The sequence below is a fragment of the Amphiprion ocellaris genome, chromosome 8, assembly GCF_022539595.1.
Source record: "Amphiprion ocellaris isolate individual 3 ecotype Okinawa chromosome 8, ASM2253959v1, whole genome shotgun sequence".
NCBI lineage: Eukaryota > Metazoa > Chordata > Actinopteri > Pomacentridae > Amphiprion > Amphiprion ocellaris.
In genome coordinates this window covers 7710911-7718640 of record NC_072773.1, presented here as the reverse complement: position 1 = coordinate 7718640, position 7730 = coordinate 7710911, and the positions used below count along the sequence as shown (strand labels likewise).

Below are 7730 nucleotides of genomic sequence, written 5' to 3'. Positions count from 1 at the left end.
CAAAACTGTTTGATAAAAAAAAAAAAATCTTGCTTGAAACAGCCATTCTATAGATCCCTTGTCACTGTAAAAACCTTCCCTAAAGCTCAGTTTAAACTATATCTTGCAAGCAACTGAGCATTGTTTCTTCATATCATTATCATAACATCTCAGTCAACCTTGGAATAAAACACTACAAAAGAAGGAGAAGCGATTGCCTGGGTATTCATAAGTGAAATCATACTACTACACAGAGCTGGGTGGACTTCAAGCTAACTTTGTGGTCACAGCTTGGTACAATTCTGGCACACCTCCTACATCCTCTTCATCGTGTCCTTTAGCCAGTTAAACACATGTACATAGCTATGCATATAAAATACCTTTGCTCTGATGTCACATGTGTGGCGAGATTCGAGGAATGTTTGTACCCAATTACACCAATTATGGTCCCAACAACGCCACCTGGGACTTGCACCCAGGAAATCCTAGCTCAGGTGTGTTTCACTGTCACTAAACCAATTAAGGCTCAACAGGTTCCATTAACACAGGGGGGCGAGACGTGTTCCAATTTAACAATGTTTATTAACAAATTATAAGAAAGGAAATAATGTGACACACCAGTTAACATATACTAACTAAAAGAAAGAATGGGCAACAAGGAATAAAAACCCGGGCTGGGGCTTACCCTGCGGCAGGATAACCAAAAAGGGGAGAGGAATCCTCAAATGAATCACCCGTGACACTGCAAATAATACACACACACACACACAAAACCAAAAGAAAGGGGGGGACCGTGAAGAAGACGCCACCACCAGGGAATAACTGCCGCAGTAAGCCACAGCACCTGTAAATAGAAAATAAAGATTTATAAAACGTGCCCAAACTAACCATAACTGGTGTGGACAAAAGAAAACAAAACCAAAGAACAATAAATGATGGATTAAATCAATACATGAGGCTGAATAAACTCACAAAGAAAACAAAAAAAAAAAAAACCCAATTAAACCAACTAATGCAACAAAGCAAACCAAAATACCAAAAGGAAATACCTAAATTAATTTCCAAATATCAAAGAAAAACAAAACACCATCAACTGAAGTAGCCCTTGCAGCTGTACAGGTTCTGGTACAGCAGCAACACAACCAGCCTCTGCACGGAGCGGACGCAGACGGTACTCAGCCCTCCTGGGCTGAGAAGTCCGCTCCAAGCCGCAGCAAACAAACAAAACAAAAAAAAAACCACCAACAGTTCACCAGACGAATATTAAAGAGAACCAAAACAGCAGCTCGGCTTGAAGTGATGGTGGCAGTCAGATATGCCGGGCTGTTAACTGAAAAGAAAAATAACCCTGAGTTAATAAACTCATTACATAAAATCAAGATAGCAGCTGGGGGAACCAACCCATCACGTACCTGGCAACTGGAGGGTGTGAGCCACAAGGATACGGCTCACACACACAACCAGAACCAGCCTGTGATCCTATGCCCAGCAGGGCTCCAGCAGATCGCCGCTTCACCCCGGGGAATTCACCCCAGCACTCAGCCACGCTGGAAGGAGTGGAAATATGGTGATCAGCAGATGTAATCACACGACAAAAATAAAAGAAGGCGGCAGAACACTTACATATTCAGACAGCACGCCTTGACGGCAATCACAACAGCTGTATACACCAGAGAACGGCTGCGTCCACCAACACCGTCATGCCAAACCACAGCTACCACAGAAGCAAGCAGGGAGCGGAGGACAGAAAGCTCCACTGCTGCACACCTGAATATAAAGGGCGCATAGTACCGCCCAGCATTTACGGTGCTCGCACCGCTGGCACGGCGCCCAACAGCGGCCAGGAGGGAGACAACCTCCCGTCACACATGTATGACCTACTGCTAGTCTCCCTTTGCAGTGTCTCTCATTTGAACTCAGAGAATCACACATTAATATTTACCTTGAATTTGATGACATTATCATTTGTGGAAACTTATATATATTCAAAAGTAGTATACCAACAACACATCGTCGTCATTGCGCTTGCTTAAAATTGAGTGCATTAGATGCTTTAAATAACAAAATACTATATATTGTTACAGGGGTGTCAGAGAACCCAGACGCAGACACAGACATGGGGAGACAGGAGGAAAATAGGAAAAGGGAGACTAAACTGAGGTAGAAACTAAACCAAACTAAATACAAGAATATGAAAAAGCCCAACAAAGCCCAACACGGAAATCCAAGGAAAAAAAACCCAGTCAAACTAAACTAAGCAAACAAACATTGTACTCACAAGACCCAGTGGAACTAGACTAAAAGGGCAGGCAGAAGCGATTGCCCAGCGGTTGCGGGAGACAAGGCAGGACAACAAGCTGAAGACAGAGATGGGACCAGCAGAAATCAAGAGGGGGAATGTTGAAGAGAGTCCAGGTGGGGTAATGGCAGTCTGGAGGCAATGTAAGGAGTGGCAGGAATCCAAAGGAGAAGCTGAATCCGTGAGAATCTGCAGTCTATGGTCTGGCAGTGAGTGAATGATAGAGCTGAGCTTATATTGCAGGAGGTGATTACCGACAGGTGATTATTGCAGCTATGTCCACTTTCTGCAATCAGCAGACTGCAGGTAAGCCGAGGAGCAGGGAGACAGAGGGGAGAGAGAGAGAAGAGGGAGAGACAGATGACAGATGCAAAGACAGACAGATGCAGGAAGAAAGAGAAAAGGTGTGAGGAGTACAGGGGCAGGGATCATAACATATGTACTGTATATATATCAATCAATCCACCACAACACCTGCAAGGGGCATGTGACCATCAGAACTGGACCATGACACAATGAAGACGGTGGCATGGTCTGATGAATCACATTTCCCTTTTCAACCAGTCGTCTATCAATATTGTTGCCAGATATGTGCTGTAAAGTGCAAAATATAGATTAGCACACTGATCATTGGGTATGACTATTATTGGTAAATGTAAAGAGGGACAAAAATAAATATGAAAAAAAATTTGAAGAAACTGTCAGAGCAGCTTGACAAGGTCAGTACCTCAGCGGTTGGAAAAGGCTGCTTCCTCACCCTCCGGTCTTAGCTCCTCCATAAAGACAAGCAGAGAGGAGAGCTGCACAGAGCAGGTAGATCTCTATTTTTAACTTCAGGACTCAGTTCATCCATAAAGAGGGGCAAGAAGACTGCTTCATGGATCAGGTAGGAGCAAAGCAATACCAGGGTAGTTACTTATGGCTCCTGCGAAGGGTGGGGCATCCCGTCCATGTGCGTCGAGCCAACCAGATGAACCAGTTTCTTCCACTGCTGGCGGTCTTGTGCCAGCAGCTCTGCATCCTCCACAGCAACTCCATGTTGTTTAAGGTCACCCACAACAACTTCGAGCCATCGGGTGCGGGGCTTGCCTGGTGGTCGTGTCCAACCTGCAGCCTTCGGACCGAACTGGAGAATGGCTCTCATTGGATGGTCAGGAGGGAAGCGGAGGACATGGCCGAACCAGCGGGTGCGGCGTTGCGTGGCCAAGCAAGATGCTCTGCGTTGGAAACCCGCTGGGGCCACCTGATGTTTTCGATGGTTCTGAGAGCCTTGCTATCAAAGCCATCTATTATTGCAGCCAGAGTTTCATTTAAGGGCCATGTTTCCGAGCCATAAAGCACGATGGAGAGTACTGCTAAGTTATAAATATGGAGCTTCGTTTTGCGTGAGATAGTCTGGTGCCGCCAGAGTGGTTTCCAGAGACTGCAGAGCTGATGATGCCAGGGCTCTTCTGCGAGTAATCTCTGGTTGTAGGTCCCCGTTGTTTGTCACTATGGACCCCAGATACACAAAATTCTTGACAGGCTCTACGATGTCATTACCAAGCTGCAGGGGAGGTGGATCCGGTCCCGCACCGACATGCATGAACTCGGTTTTTGTCCAGTTCACTTGGAGGCCAAGCCTCTCTGCCTCTTCACTGTATATGCCCAGAGCGTCTCTCAGCTGGCTGTAGGATGTACTGAGCAGGATGGTGTCATCAGCGTACTTCAGGACAGTCAGGTGGTAGCTGCCAAGGGACACTCCGGGGACCTGCTCACAAACCCTGGACATCAGATGGTCAATGATGCAGTTGAAAAGGTCAGGAGCAGCCACGCAGCCCTGGCGAACGCCGCTGGAGATGGGAAACCAGTCGGAGTCTCTGCCTTTAACACGGACACAGCTCTGTGCGTTGCTGTAAAGCAGCTTAAACAGGGCAACAATCTTAGGTGGTGCTCCTAGGGCCTGTAGGATGCTCCACAGTGAGGTATGGCAGACGGTGTCAAAGGCAGCCTTCAGATCAATGAATCCGATGTACAGGTGGCGATCTGTATGGAATTCATAGCTCTTCTCTATCAGCAAGCGAACAGTAGAGATGTGGTCTGTTGTGGAGCGGTTGGGCATGAAGCCAGCCTGCTGGGGACAGCGGCCGCCTCGGATGGCTGGGAGAGCACGAGTGAGCAAGATCCTGGTGAAGAGCTTGCTGGTGATAGAGAGAAGGGTGATACCTCTGTGGTTGCTGCAAACAAGCCTGTCACCCTTACGTTTCCAGAAAGGCAGGATGACTCCTCTGTGTAGTTAGGAGGAAGAAAAAGAGAAGCGTGTACCTTTAACTTCAGGCCTTAGCTCTTTACCAAGCAGGATCAGGGAAGACAACTACAGCAATTCTGCTTCCTTATACAAAGCAGAAACTGGATGTGGCCTGTTGGGTACCATTTGAGGAATGATGACAGCGACTCTGATCTGACAAGCCAGTTTGCTGCAGGATTGGAAACCTGTCCAACCTTTGCTGGCAAACAAATCCTGCCAGCAGGTGGTGATGTTGTTTTTTTGTGTTCATTCTTTGTTCACTGTTACAGCCAATAGGAATGGCAATCAGGTTTCAGGAAGGGAGTGGCTTATGTGTTCAGTTGTGGCTGATAAGGACAGAAATGCAGAGCATTCTGGGAGAAGTCTCTGGAAGAATGTAAAGGTCACCTGAAGCAGAATCACATATGTTTCTGAAGCTGTACTTCTTCCAACTATCAGGTGAAGAACTGTAAGGTGGAGATCCAGTGTGCAGAATGTAGGAGTAACTCACACATCTCTGCTCTCCATGCCGGTCTGGCACCATGGACAATACACCCTGCCATGGGGTCCATTACTGATGACGGTGGGGAGCAGGAGTCACCTCCACCTATTGCCATGCAAACAGGTGTGTGGTAACAAGACTGGTGGACACTCAAGTGCCAAAATCTGTCTCATCTATGTCTACCCAAAGGATCACTGCAACTAGAGACTTAGAGCTTACGCGATTCTAGATGACCAAAGCAACAGATCTCTGGCCAGATCTTCCTTTTTCGACATGTTTGGTTTTGCAAAAAACTCTTCGCTATACACTCTGGAAACTTGTGCAGGGGTGTCCGAGGTGACTGGGAGAAGAGCGAGCAATTTCATTGTGGAATCAGCTGATGGATGATCCAGTCTTCCCTTGCCTATGCTGATTGAATGTGACATGCTCCCTGATAATCGGAATGAAATTCCAACCCATGAGGTAGCTCACTTCCATCCTCTAGTCAAGGACATTGTAGAAGAGATTCCAGCACTCGACCCCCAGAGAGATATTCTGCTGCTACTTGGGAGAGATGTTATTCAGACCCATAAGGCGGATGATCAGTGGAACAGGCCAAATGCTCCCTATGCACAGAGGTTAGCTCTAGGGTAGGTAATTGTTGGAGACATTTGTCTGGCTCATAAACCCAGACATGCAAGCGTTGTCAAGACAAACATCTTGGATGATGGGCGACCAAGCTAGCACAAGTGCAGATGAAAGACCTGCTCTTGCAATAGAAGAATATGCCTTCTTGCAGATAGTGGAGAAGGAAGTCTACCAGGAAAACACGAACAGCTGGGTGGCTCCACTGCCTTTTTTGCTCTCAGAGACCACATCTCCCAACAACAAATGGCAATCCAGCCAACACCTTAATTTACCTCCATTTGACACATGCTGAAGAAATGACCTGAAATGAGGCAACGCTTCATTGACTTAATGCAAAATATATTGACAATGAACCAAATGTGATGGGAGGTTGTGTTCCTCCTGGCCGCTGTTGGGCGCCGTGCCAGCAGTGCATGTATCATGATTGCTGGGCGGTATTATGCGCCCTTTATAGCCAGGTGCATTTCAGTGGTGCTTTCCGTCCTCCGCTCTCTGCTTGTTCCATGGTGACTGTGGCTCTGTGTGACAGCGCTGCTGGGCGCAGCTGCTTCTTCGGTGTGGCTGCCCAGCATTTGTGATCACCATCAAGGCACACTGTCTCCAACACGTGACTGTCCTGTTGCTGGTCTGTTGCATATGATTATGCCTGCCTGGTGGTTACCATCTTTCTGCTCCTTTCAGCGTGGCTGACCGCTAGGCTGGGGCGAAAGAATGATTGGCTGGAGCCCAGCTGTGCATCGAGTTACTGACCCGCTCTGGTTGCGTGTGTGAGGCGCCGCATTTTTTTGTGTGGCTCGCATTCTCTGGTCGTCGGGTACGTACCTATTTGGCTCTTAACCATCTGATCTTTCTGTATTTAATGAGTTTATTAAATTTCCGGTTATTTCTTTTGTGTTAGCAGCCCGGCGTAGGGACGCATCACCATCACTCCAAGCCGTCCTGCCGTTTTTGGTTTTCCTTGTTTGGTATTGTTTGTTTTCCGCCGAGGAGGAGTGGTAGCAATTTACCTCTCTAGCTTAAACATTAACCAGAGATCTTGAGAAATATTGTGAAAATCAGGAACATCCTGTCTCAGAGTGATGCAGAAAAACTAGTCCATGCATTTGTTACTTCTAGGCTTGACTACTGTAATTCCTTCTTATCAGGTTGTCCCAATAGCTCTCTGAAATATCTACAGCTGATCCAAAATGCTGCAGCCAGAGTACTGACGGGAGTTAGCAAGAGAGATCATATTTCTCCTATATTGGTTTCTCTTCATTGGCTTCCTGTTAAATCTAGAATAGAATTCAAAATCCTTCTTCTGACATATAAAGCTCTTAACAACCAATCTCCATCATATCTTAAAGACCTTATAGTACCATATTATCCTAGCAGAACTCTTCGCTCTCAGACTGCAGGCTTACTTGTTGTTCCTAGAATCTCTAAAAGTAGAATGGGAGGCAGAGCCTTCAGTTATCAGGCACCTCTCCTGTGGAACCAGCTCCCAGTTTGGGTTCGGGAGGCGGACACCCTCTCTATTTTTAAGACCAGGCTTAAAACCTTCCTTTTTGACAAAGCTTATAGTTAGGGCTGACTGGGGGACCCTGACGGGGTGAGCTGGTGTTTTCATTTGCACAACTGACTTCCCCTCTTGACGTCCGTTTAGTCTGCCCCTAGTTATGCTGCTATAGGCCTAGGCTGCTGGGGAACCTCTCTTGATGCACTGAGCCCTTCTCTAACTACCTATGTATTTACTATATATACCATTATTGCATTACACTCACTGTTTCTCCCTGTGTCCTTTCTCCGAGTGTCCCTGGTCCCAGAGCTGGATGCTTCAGATGTGTGGTTGTTCTCCCACAAACTGGCCTAATCTCCATCTGTGGGATGCTGCTGCTGACCTTCCTCCAGCCCACTGCTTCCGGCTGCCCATTCCCACCAATCTACTCTGCATTGCCCTTACTATACTTGATCTGCTCATCTACATATTTTTGAATTTACCACCAGCTATATATGTAGTATATTTAATGCCAGAGCTGTACACCATAGCAGTAAACTATAATTATATATATAATTAT

The 7730-nt window shown here is 46.7% G+C and overlaps 1 long non-coding RNA gene across 1 annotated transcript; it reads right to left on the bottom strand.

Moving 5' to 3' along the window:
- Positions 1-13: 13 nt before the first annotated feature.
- On the bottom strand, positions 14-2669 carry LOC118470762 (uncharacterized). The gene is made up of 3 exons (XR_004847905.2): positions 1603-2669; positions 1392-1526; positions 14-1309 (listed from the first exon to the last, which is right to left on the bottom strand). It is a non-coding gene; the product is annotated as an uncharacterized LOC118470762 (long non-coding RNA).
- Between the last annotated feature and the right edge of the window lie 5061 nt (positions 2670-7730).